Here is a 13,898-nt window from a genome sequence, read left to right as displayed (position 1 = left end):
CTATTACTTTATAATATAAGCTCACTGGTGCCAACCCTTAATACATACTATAAGTTTTCAACTCGATGAAGTTTCGAAGTTTTGGGTTCGACAACTAACGTTGAAAACAATCCTGTTCATGAGTGGCTGATTTTGCGGTTATAGCATTTCAGTTAATTTTGTCAATTTATAATATGTTATCATTATCATTATGTTTATGTTTTATTAGTCATATTATTTTAAACACTTTATTTTATACAAATATTATGTTAAATATCAAGTAAAACATAATTTAAATTTAAGATAACCTACAAACTTGGATTAGCTATTGTAATGGCTTGCTGAAATTAGCCAAGTTTTACGACATAACCGATTTCTCCTTGAATGTTAATAATATTTAATGTACAACCTAAATGGGTTTTTCTCTACTTTGTACGTAACCAAAAGGTTAATAACATCATAAATGTGAATCATAAAATTCAATTTATTCATATAACTGCTAAGAAATCGTATACTTTGTACAACCAGAGATTGTGAAAACACGCAAATAAACACATTAAATATTGTATAAATTATGTATCCGACAATGTTCCGCGATTAACAGTGGATAGCTTGGCAATTCACCAACGACCCGGACTCGAGGATTAGCGGTTGCACAACTGGAAAAAGGTCACCAATGCGGGGATGCCAATGACTGCTTCCATTCCACCCGGATGGCAATTTTTCGTAAATACCAGCCGCTTCGCGCCACTAAAACAGAAGTGTCTTGGCTGTGTATTGCTCCACGTACCTGCAACGAGAGTCTTATTATACTGTTTGTGTATTAAATTTATGCTCATGAAAATACATACCTAATCATATTTTTGCTATCGAAAGTATTCTTTTAATTAAAAACATCCATATACCATCTTCAACCTTTGTGTTTTAAGTCTTCAAAGGCCACAGACTTAACACTGGCGCAGCATCGGTACGATTGTCAAAGGCGGGACTGATCTTTCCAGCATCACACCGAAGAACAATTGAAGAGTTCCAGCACTTCTTGATCTTCAACGCTCTTTGACGACCAGACGACTCAATATGAACGCTTTATTGTGAGTTAATCTTTAATATAAGAATATAAGATAAGTTAATTAAGTTGATTGTATGAGTAATAATAAGCAGTTAGGCACTTCTCATGTTAAGGTAGAATTAGATTTATCTGAGGTTACGTTAGAATCTAATGAAATTAATTTGATTAATTTAGACGACAGTAACGGTAGTTCTATTATTATTAATCAGGAATCTAAAACCGACCCGGTAGACCTTTTAAACAGAGAGTTTAAAACAGATAGGCGACTAACTAGGAGTACACCAGGTGTAGTGCATGTTGAACTACAAACAGTTAGGAAAACAAAATCTAAAGTAAAAGAAATTAACACAACAGCTACGGCTAATACACCAGAAATAGAAACTAATCAACCAATGATGTCTTCAACTCCTACTTTAAGTTTAACTGACGCGTTACATTTAACTCCTAAATACTCCGGCGAAACGGATATTTATCAATTTTTAAATGCATGTGAGGCAATAATTAATTCAGTTAGTGCCGATCAAATACCGCTTTTGTTAAAGATGATTTTAAGCACCAAGCTTACGGGCCGTGCATTTAATTGTACTAAATATAAAACTTTAGCATCCTGGGAGGAGTTGAAAAAATCATTGCTTGACGCGCTTGAAACACCTTTTGCAGCGGCTAACTTACAAATTCAATTAAATATAATAAGAATGAACAAACAGAAAAACACAAAAAGAATGAACTGTTTGTGTATTAAATTTATCCTCATGAAAATACATACCTAATCATATTTTTGCTATCGAAAGTATTCTTTTAATTAAAAACATCCATATACCATTTTCAACCTTTGTGTTTTAAGTCTTCAAAGGCCACAGACTTAACACTATAGTAGTTGATGACTACATCAACTTGAGTACGGATAAGTTCAGCCTAAACGATATCCTTTCTGCTCTGAGCGTTGACATATCGACGACTTGGGTAGACACTGAGATCATACCTCTTATGCTCACGTCAATGTCAAATGATCCCGTTCGGTGCGTTTTTTTACGTTTGGAACGTGTGCCTATGGTACACGATGTATCCATCTATCGCAATTGACTGTACGCCCACTTTGATGTTTATTCTATTTAACGCCTTATTGACGATAATGAAGAGAGATACTAGAAATTATTTGAATACGAACTTTTATGCGATTACTCGAAGCGAGGGTGAGGTTCTTGACGATTGACTAGTGTGATTCCTATAGATCAGAACGTTTGGCTTTCTCTATTCTATTGAACTCCCTATCCTGGAGTCGACGCCCACGCGACGGAGGATTCTTTCGCATTTTATATGATGTACATGCTCAACTGGCGGAACTCGGGCAACGGGTACGCTTGCTTGACTGTCGTTTGGGAGTGCACCCGGTGGCGTTGGGGGTCCTAATCGAACCCTGGGAGGTGGACATGGCGGAATTGGATGCCCTTAGGGCAGACAATATGCTGTGGGCCGCCTACCAGCGGGGACTCAGAGCGGGCAGAAGGGAAATGGCTTCAGTCGCGGATCGCGTGAACCCCCACCACCTCGACGACAACCAACGTCGAGAGGAGCGCATCCTGAAGCTGGGAGACAATACCCCAGAGCCAATCCTCCCCCAGGAAGAGAAGGCAAAAGCGCGGTCAGGCCAACAATGGAGGCTGGAGGAACCAAAAAAAGAGGGGTCTCCTATGGACGTGTATGAGGCGGTACTGACGGCACCACCAACCGTTTTTTGTTTCTCGTTTTCTTTAAAAAGGAAACACGTTGAGTGCTGTTGAGCACTTGTTATATTATTATTATTTTATTGGTGTTTCACCCAATTAAACGGACCCAGCCCACGTACGTTAACACCGAACGCGTTTATTTATTAATACCACATATTTATTCTGTGTTCTCTATTTCCCTTCTACCGAGACGCCGACCACCCCCACGTGTCGCGTCAAGTTGGACAATGGCAAATTGGGATTTACCGATAACGATAATGATAACAATAGGAATTTTTGTAATAAACCGGATAAATTAAAAGCCATACTATCGGAATTATATGACAGTCTATATGAATCGAACAATATACTTCATAGTAATTATAAAAAACCTTATATATCAATTTTAACCTAGGAACATAAACATTCAGTCGATTCATGTAGGAGATAAAGTTTTGGTGAGGAATCATGCGAAAAAACATTCCCTAAATGTAAATTGGTTGGGACTCTTTGAGGTAACTCAAACACATGATAATGTAAATATCACTATCATGAAGGGAAAGAAAGAAATTCAACTAAACAAATGTTAAGCAATTCTTTGAATAACTTAGGCATATGCATTCTCTATATAATTCTTTTATTCTTATATATATATCACTACTAATGCACAAAATTACAGTAGCAATTCGCCGGTTAATCGCATGCTAAATTTATGTAATAAAATTAATAATTTTGATTTTTTCATGGTTCAGCAACATATAATGCCATACGAAATATATATAATGTACACAACTTCAGTACGTTAACGCATCACATCATCGCAACCTGGATGGGAAGAAAGGCTCTAAACAGATTGCAGGTATGTATGTTATTTAGGCAATATTGAAGATGTTACTTGGTTTGGTAGTGATTATACGAGTTTGATGAATAGGGCCGTAACAAAAGAAGGTAATTTTGGCAGCGTCCACTTGCCACTCCGCCAAACTGGATTGGACCACGTTGAAACACAACGTTTACTGAATATAGGAAACTTTACAGAAGCCTTGGATATATTACATTATAGACACATACAAAACAATTTTTGGGACGTTAACACATTTTTCTTCATCCTTAGAAAATGTATTCAATATTCATTGAATTGGAGACAGATGTGGTGTACCCTTTCGTCGAAAAACTGGTGCTGTTTGTGTATAATTTTTTGAGGGTTCACGTTTGGACACCGATGTGGAGATATTTTTGTGTTAGATTGGGATTTGACGAGGACTCAACCGTTATGTCAATACTAGTCCAGACGAGAATGCTTGAAAGTTTTATAACAGCAGTGCTGCTTGTTGCGTATGGAATTAATTTAAACAGGATGCTTGCTATTGTTTTCACATTGCATGTGTTCGTTCATATGTTGAATAAATAAAACACACCGTAGGTCTAAAATTTCTTTACTTATGTATTTATATTAGCCATAATCGAATTTAAACTTTTAAATTATTGTTTCTGGTGATACACCCGACCTGAATATTTTAATTATTGCTTACCAACTTTTAAAACTAAATAAATAAATAATTCATTAAAATGTCTAAATGTTTGCATTTGATGTTTGTAATTGTCACAGTTGCACTGTCCTTTTCTGTTTGGTGAGCTGTTGACATATCAACCAATACTTCATACATAATAGCTTCCAAACATGTCATCAACGTACATAACTTTGGATGTGACAAATTTGGCCAAAAAAAATTTTATGTTACATGGACAAATAATAAAGCAATGAATATTACATCGTTTTATCCTGATGGGTACATTGGAGTCAGTAATGGTACCGATATTATTGTTGGTACTAGTTACAACATGATTACAAGAAACCAGTACGTGCAATACACAACAGTGTTACCAGGACAGGATAACGATGGACTGTTCATTGAGACATGCGAAAAAGTGACATATGAGCATCGCATTGACTTAGGTCTGTTTGCAATACTTGTAAGCGTTATATACGTATTGGTGTTGGTTTTGTATTATGTGTTGATTATTAAATGTTGTGCGCATAATGATTATTAAGGTATAAATTAGCTCATAATTATCGTTCCACTTATCATTTTACTTTATCAATTATTTCTTAATAACAATTTAAAATGTCTGACACCCAAACTACTCCAAAATCTGACTCCCAAGGCAACAACAAACAAAAAACCAGGATTTTCTCACAGAAACCTAATCCTGATAAAGTTGCTGCGGACCTTGTAAAGAAGCTGGATAATACATTGTCAAAGTATGTAAAAGTTGCCAACGACGCTAAAAGAGACTTAGACAAAAAGAAAGGCAAGCCAAAACAACCGATCGCAGAGAAACAAAACTCTATAGACAGTATGATACGCGATATGGAGGAACAAGGCCTAGTCGAACCGAGCACATCGCCCTGGGCCGCCCCTATAGTATTAGCCAAAAAAAAGACGGGTCCCCCCGACTCTGTATAGACTATAGGCGTTTAAACGAGGTCACCGAATCAGACGCTTATCCCATGCCGCATTTGAACGAAATGATTAGAAACATGCGGGGGCGAAAGTATTTAGCGTTTTGGACTTAAAATCTGGCTACTGGCAGGTCTCCCTAAGTCCAAGTGCGTGTAGATACACTGCATTCAGAACGCGAAGAGGACTCTTTCATTTCAGAGTACTTCCGTTCGGCTTAAAGAAATCCCCTATGACGTTTGTGAGATTAATGAACGAGGTACTTAGAGGATATTTAGATGAATTCGTTCAGGTATACTTGGATGATATAGTAATATTTTCCAATAACTTGCCCGACCACTTAGACCATCTCTCGAAAGTTCTCGAACGGCTCGAACGTCATGGACTAACGTGTCATCCTAAGAAATGCAAATTAGGAACTCCCGAAATTTCATTTTTGGGGCACTTAATTAGTTCGGAGGGAATTCAAAAACAACCGGAGAAATTATCAGCGATCAGAGACTTTCCGATACCACGGAAAGTTAAAGATCTACGTAGGTTCTTAGGCGTATGTAATTGGTATAGTCAATTTGTCGACAGCTACTCCGACACGATTGAACCTCTAACCCGCCTATTAGGACATGGGGTAAAATGGCGATGGGAAAGGATAGAACAAGACGCCTTTAATCAAATAAAGAATGCTTTGTACCATTCCCCAAAGTTATCTTCGCCCGACTACATCGCCCGTTCTGTCTGCAAACTGATGCAAGCGACATAGGCGTTGGTGCTATTCTCTTCCAAAGGGGTGACAGCCCGGAGGAAAGAAGAGTCATCGCCTACGCGAGTAAAAAGTTGAGCGATACTCAGAAACGATACGCTGCGGTCGAACGCGAATGCTTAGCGATAATTTGGGCAACCGATAAATTCAGAATTTATCTCGAGTCGGGCCCATTCGAGCTCTACACCGATAACTCCGCGTTGACATAGCTTCACAGAGCCAAAGACAAAAATGCTAAATTAACCCGGTGGGCAATCCAGCTAGGTAATTTAGACTTCCACACGACACATGTCCCAGGGGCCCAGAACCAGGCGCCTGACATGCTGTCGAGACATCCTACTCCGGGTTCCCCCGTAGATGAGGAGGCGCTCGATGAAAATCTTATAGGTGTCCCGACCCTGACACGCTCCAGGCATGTAGGCGATACCCCCAATAACATTTTCACCGTTACCGATTCACCGACAGACTCTGTCGACACACCCTTCTCCTTGTCTTTATTGAAAACTTGGCAGACAAGAGATCAGGCCGTGAAATCTATCATAGATTCCGTGAACAATGACTCCCCTGCAAACAATACCAGACAAGCGACCCCCAACTCGAAGGACTTCTTCTTAGTTGACGACCTTCTAAGAAAGCGAATAGGTACGAAAAATGGAATTGAACTGAAACCAATCGTGATCCCCACTTCTAATGCGCCACAGGTAATTTGGAAGTATCACGATCACTACCTTTCCAACCATCCTGGGTGGAAAGAGACTTATAGGGCGGTTCGAGAACGGTTTTACTGGCGAGGTCTAAAGAATCAAGTTAGGCTCTATGTCAAGTCTTGTCACATTTGCGCGTGCACTAAGCCTCTTTACGCCAAGGCGGAAGACCCTCTTTCGACTAGAAAACCGCGACAACCCTGGGAGGTCATCAGTATCGATCTCATGGGCCCTTATCCGAGAACCGGACGGAGCAAAACATGATGAACCTATTCCCGAGTGTATTACATGTGGAAAAAAAATTACCAACGAATCGATGGTGCCCAACAAATTGAACCGCCATTTTATTACAAATACAACAACAACAAAATTATTGATAAATTTAAATATTTTCTTTTATTGTTTTTATTATGTTATACATTTTTTTTATTATTTCTTCATCTAATTTATTTTTTTTTTTATTTTTATAATTTTTTCTTCTTCTAGCATGTTTGCTAGGCTTGCCTAGTGCTTTAATTATTTTTATTTTTTCTTTAGGGTTTAATAAAAGTGTGGAAGTTTGTTGTGCCATACCTTAACAGTTTTTGAATGTGTTGACCTCGAGAGTGGTGAGGACTGTAACGATATTCTAAAAAAAAAAAAGAATCATAATGTTCATTCTTCATACTATTTTTTTTTTTTTAAAGACACTCAATATTTTCCATCCGTTGGTGACATAATTAAAATATATATTTTTTATTAGCACTGCTATCAAATAAATGACGGCGACTTAAATAAAAAAATATGATTTTAAAGAGCACTACACAACTGGAGTAGAAAATTAGAACTGATAGCTTAATTTATGCATCCGTTGGTGACATAATTAAAATATATATTTTATTAGCACTGCTATCAAATAAATGACGGCGACTTAAATAAAAAAATATTATTTTAAAGAGCACTAAACAACAAGTGTACAAAATTAAATGTCTTTAAGTAAAAAATTATTACACTTACATAGCTAAGAATGATATAGTACTGTTGAAAACACTTCACTAGCAGGAGACGGTGTTTCCACTGGTAAAAGACGATCACAGACTGATGTTTAAAACACTCGACTAGGCAGTATTTATGCAGTCGAAAGGAGGTTATTCTCCTCCTCATATTATACTTTTAAAGACATTCACAACATATACCACTTCTATAGTGTTATTAAAAAAATTAAATCGACCTCGCTTGGAGAATATAGTTAAACGCCTATAGCAGTTAGGTTCCTCAAGGATTGTAACACGTAGCGCGCAACGAGTGGTAGGGTTTCTGTGATCCGTGGTTAGTTCATTGAATCGTATTTATAAATTATTTTTTTAGCTATTGTACAATGATTGTTACAATGTTACAACTGGAATGAATAAAAGAAGGTTAATTATCTTTCTCATATTATTATTTCGAAGACACTCTACATGGTATTATAAAAACAGAATCATCCCACTCCGTACATATTTTCGCTTAAGTTATTTTTACCATACAAATTGAACGTTAGCACTATGGTGGGATATTTTTTATTTGTCAAGATTGGTATAAAACGAGAAAAAACATAAACATCAGAGTTATATTAACAGTAGTTGTGTGACAGTACAGTTCGAATTTATACTTTTTTTGTTTTTTTTTTTTTTAAATAGTAAAATTATGTATTTTTTTATTTTTAGTCAACAATTTTTCAAAAAGCGTTAAAAGATGCAGTTATTATAGATGAAGCGAACTATGAAGAATCGATGCTGCTTTTACGTGACAATAATCAAAAATGCGTCATTAATATTAAAACACCGAGTCCAACGTCTTATATAATTATACAAGAATATTTGGTAAATGATGTATTAGGATTATCCTATAGTGAGAGGTGAGAATTTTTTTTTTATTTTGGTACCAAAACGTAGCATAATTAATTTTTTTTATAGATGGCGAAAAGTGAACCGATCTGCTAAAATTGGTCTTACAAATAATAAGGCGAATTCTAAAATCAACAATTTATTGAAAAATCTATTTGATGAATTAGGAGAAAAATTTTTATCAGATGAATCTCGCACAATAAAAATGACAAAGGAATGATATTATTACAGCTATATCAACTACTTTAAATACATGATGGTAGAGGTTCTTTTCATAATAATAATATTAATATTGTATGGTATTAACGTAATGATATATTGTTAAGACGAGTTATATTTTTTACTTATATACCATTGTTTTTTTTTTTCAGTAGTATAGCAATAATAATAATGGTGGAGAACATTTCATTATAATAATAATATTGTATGATTTTAACGTAACGATATACTGTTAAGATAATATTATATAGTATTACAATAAAATATTTTTAATTAGAAATCATTGTTTTTTTTCAGTAGTATAGTAAAGGTATATAGTAATATCAATGTTTATTCACGTGTGAAGAAAGTTAATTAGACGCTCGAACATTACCCACATAAACCGCATAAACCCAGATCACGCAACGCATAGAATACAACAAACCACAGGGTTCCATTGACGCGGTGTGTCTTGTTCAATGAATCGTAGTAATTTTTTTGTGTAATGGTTGCTATGACTCAAATGATTATACTTATTACAAGGCGAAATTGTTTCACTAAAAAATAAGTAGGGTTTTTTTTTTTACTATCAAACTCAGTGTATGAGTAAGAGCTGTTAGTTCAAAATGGACAGCGATTCCTATCCATCGTCTGCTAGAACGGTAAGGCGTTTCAAACGACGGCGGCGACCGCGTAAAATCCGAACACAACGGCGACGGATAGGTTCTTACACATCTCTTGAGACTGATACTACCGCATCGCGAAGTCGATCGGTAAGTGTTAATTCCAGTACTAGTTTTTTTTTCATTATCAACCCTACGTCAACGGTCGCTCTCGTCGACTTCATATTCTCCTTGGAGCTCGAGTAGCGACGTGAAGTCTTTTCATAGCAAATCAACACTGTGGTTGGAATGTAAGTTTTTTTTTTATTTTACCCATCGTTAGTAAACATATGAGCGCGGCGCTCACACAGAGCACATTTTAGGGTTTTTTTTTGTACTATACAATTTTTTTAAAAAATAAACTTACTAGTTTTTTTTATTTTTATTTATTTTCTAATAATAGTAATTACAAAAAAATATATATTATCAATTAGTAGTGAGTAAAAAGATACATATTTCTTTGTATGATTCAATGTTCTGAGTTTAACTAGTAATTAATAATAATGGAAAAAGTTTAGCAATCGTGTTCTACAATATAGGTTTACCAATGATGGGTTAATAAATGAATATTAACATTTTTTTTTTTTTAAAAATAAGTAACGTACTTTTTTTTATTTAGCGGATACAGATGACCAACGTGGAATTGGAAATTGGTCTACATCAGAATCATCAATAGTTTCGCTAGCAGATTCCTGTAAGTTAATTTTTTTTTATTTGAAATAAAATAATATTTCCTTTTTTTTTTTTTTTTTTAAAAAAGGGTCATCAACAGATGTTACTTATGAATCGGATGCAGACTTGTTACCTCCACTTCTGCGTCTTAATCAGCCAGCTAATGGTGGAGGACATATTTCATTATAATAATAATATTGTATGATTTTAACGTGACGATATACTGTTAAGATAAGATTATATAGTATTACAATAAAATATTTTAATTAGAAAAAATATGTTTTTTTTTCTAATTGTTTTGTGTGTTTACCGTGTTTCAATTTTGTAACGCACTACCGATGTTTAAAGCAAGCTGTGACCAACGGGTTAATTTTACGAAAAGTTCATCGCGTATTACGGTTTAGCCAAACTACGTGGATGGCCGAATTTATTCAATTCAACACTAAACGACTTCGGGCAAGTGCGCGCACAAATGTTTGAAATTAAACTTATTAAATTTTTAAACAACTCTATATTCGGCAAAACTTTGGAAAACCCGGAGAAAAGAATAAACGTTAGACTCGTTAGCGATTGGGCAAATTTAAGACAAAAACAGGGGGCTAGTGTCTTGATCGCAAAACCTACTTACGACAGCTGTACAATTTTTAATGATAACTTGGTTGCGATACAAATGCGCCGAACCGAAATTTGCTACGATCGGCCTTGTTATGTAGGCTTTGCGTGTTCTAAATTGGCAAAACTAATTCTTTACGATTTCCACTATAATTTCATTAAACAAAAGTACGGTGATAAAGCTGTACTTTTGTACACAGATACGGACTCCCTATATTATTCAATTGAAACGCCGGATGTTTATAAAGATATTCGTGATAATTTAAATTTATTTAACACTAGTAATTACCCGCCCCAAAATAAATATAATATTCCGCTAGTAAACATAAAGTGCCTATACAAAATAAAAGACGAATTAAGTGGCACATTGTTTTTGATTTTTATCGGTATTCGAATCAAGTCTTATTATATACGGGCCGACGGGGTGGGGGCTGAAAAAAAAATGTTGAAAGGTATCCAAAAGGCTGTCGTTCAGCAAACTATTGCCGAACGCGATTATTTAAATTGTACATCACTCCAGAGCGTCAGGACTATGCGAAAATGTGCTTGTTTTAATCCAAAAAGCATAAAATATACACACAAATTGTATCAAAAGTAACTATGACTCACGATGATGATAAACGATACCAATTGCCTGATAGTCACCATACTCTTTCCATGGGGCTGGGGCATATTATTATGCCCCAGCGTATATTATATTATTATTATTCTATTATCGACGACGACGACTACGACAAACTTATGGATATCCAAACGGCTTGATAAAAAAAAAATCACTAACGAGAAAAACATTTATTCTATAAACAACCGAACATATACGTTTTCAATCGCGCACAACACTAACGGTCACACAGAACGCAAATGATTCAAGTGCAATTAATGAAGAAACTTACCCTCATGCTCTGAATAATAATTTGCATGATGAAATAAATATTAATGCTGTTAACAGTAATGTTTCAGATGAAACAATACATTCTGAAGTTACTGACAATAATGTCCCAGATGAAACAATACATTTTGAAGCTATTGACAATAACGTTCTAAGTATAGTAAATGTTGAAGCTCCTGAGTTACCTGATTCAATAGTCAAGTATATTCAAATAGATATCACAAAGATGTGTAAAATGTGTATGACATTTTTGTTGATGATTGGTTGTTGGGGTACAATAGCATAAAGTTTATTTATTTGTAAAGTTACCAAAGTTGGGTTTATTGAGTTTGAAGAATGAGTTTCTTAGGAAATAACCATCTCAACAAAAAGATACAAAATCAATGCTTTTTGTACATCCACCTGTCCCAGATGTGTGTGAATTTATGTACGATCAAATTATTAAAAAGATAGATCCTCCTACAGTATTAAGACGATGAATTTATCAGTTTACTGCTATGTTTTAAATTTACTGCTGTCTTTTTTATTTAATGTACTACTAAAACGTTACCATTCATTTTTAGTTTTGTTTTTTAAGAATCAAAGAATGATCTTACTTGAAAGACTTACAAAACTATTTGTTGAGACTGACACATTTTGTTATACCATTTATTAATTGTTAAGTAATATATTCGTAACTTGTTGAAACTGATTTATAGTATACATTTCATATTTTAAATTGTTATACTTTATCTATAATAATTGTTAAAATTGTTCTTTTATTTTTATGGATTTGCCAAGGGTATTGCAATGTTTATCATTAAAGTAAATGTTATGTATTAAATACATTTTGAAATTCATTTTTTCATCCCTTTAAATGTGTGGAAAAAGTGCCCGTTGGCTTACCAAGGACGTTGATTTGCTACACACACACACCCACAGAAGATTCGAAAGATATAATAACGTATGTTATATGTTTTAAAATATACTAATATTTTTTTACTATATTTATCAAACACAATGTGTTGTCCTAACGATAATCATGATACTGAACAAACTATACTTTTTTAAGATCTTTTAAAGTATATTTATTCTATCATATAAAGATAATTCATTATTCGACCAAGGTATAGATATGTCTAAATTGTATACAGAAGATGAGGTTCTATTAAATATTATCAGGCAGAATTATGGTTATTATAATTTAGATCTAGAATCTAGAAGTATGATTAATTTATTTGGGGTTAGAAATAGGTTAATATTTCCCGATTTTTTTGTCACTGTATGCTCACAACAGTGTGTAAATCAAATTTAAATGATTCAAATGACAATCACCGATTAAACAGAAATAATTGAAATTAAATATGAAACAGTTAAAATTAACCAATATTTAATGTTTTTTTATTATCTAATTTTGGCTCTCGCCAAACCGTTTTCAACTCCGTTTTATAGATTCTTATCGTTTTTTACAAACAAGTTTAGAGAAATTGGCTCAGACGCTCACCCTGGATGACTTTATAGAAACCAAAAAAGTATTCACACAGCACTTGGAACTTGCAACGAGGAAATCTGTATTCCCTTACGAATACGTCGATTGTGTTGAAAAGCTGAATGATACAAAGTTGCCCGACATCAATGCATTTCATAGCTCACTGACCAACAACACAATAACTGAATCTGACTATGAACATGAGAAAAAAATGAGGGACACGTTTCTGTGTAAAAACCTCGTGGTAAATACAGTGATAATTATCTACTAGTCGATGTTATGGTAAATAAAAATATTTTCTCACAACATTTACAATCATTACTTATGTGTGTGTGTGTTTTAATCAGGTTTTGGTCGATGTGTTTGAAAAGTTCCGTGTAGTGTTTGGAGAACTACTAGTTAGATCCTGGTCACTATTACTCATGCCCAGGTTGTATAGTAATATTATTTAAAACAAAAATTAAATTACAAATTTATACATTTATATAGGTTTGTCGTTTGACTCCATGTTGAGATATACAGGAGTGAAACTACAAATATAAGAGACTATGATATGTTATTATTATTTCAATCTTCAATTAGAGGGGGATTAACAACCAGATGATGACCAGATTGATGGGTCAACGAGAGACATTCAAGAACCAATCAACCTACAGTACTTGGACGCCACGAATTTATACGGGACAGGTGATATATATAAATATATAATTTAATAAATTATATAAATTCAATGTATATTAATATGATTTAGCTGTGATGGAACCTATGCCATCCGGTGAGTTTGAATGAGATCTTAGCCACAAAAGACAACAGTGATTAGGGATATCTCGTGGGGGTTGATGTTGATTACCCTCA

The 13,898-nt window shown here is 34.6% G+C and overlaps 1 long non-coding RNA gene across 1 annotated transcript in view; it reads right to left on the bottom strand.

The window, feature by feature from the left end:
- Positions 1–445: 445 nt before the first annotated feature.
- LOC126845084 (uncharacterized) overlaps positions 446–13,898 on the bottom strand; it is a 31,074-nt gene continuing 17,621 nt past the window's right edge. The window contains exons 3-4 of the long non-coding RNA XR_007686687.1: positions 831–1,080; positions 446–769 (exon numbers count right to left, since the gene is read on the bottom strand). This is a non-coding gene — a long non-coding RNA (uncharacterized LOC126845084). The remainder of the gene's footprint in view (positions 770–830; positions 1,081–13,898) is intronic.

This window comes from Adelges cooleyi, unplaced genomic scaffold (assembly GCF_023614345.1).
Source record: "Adelges cooleyi isolate 19-005CV unplaced genomic scaffold, UGA_ACOO_1.1 ACOO_flye_CR_arks_rails_tigmint_CR_PRNA_667, whole genome shotgun sequence".
In the NCBI taxonomy this organism is placed as follows: Eukaryota; Metazoa; Arthropoda; class Insecta; order Hemiptera; family Adelgidae; genus Adelges; species Adelges cooleyi.
The sequence above is the reverse complement of the archived record's forward strand: the minus strand, read 5'-3'. Positions and strand labels throughout refer to the sequence as shown.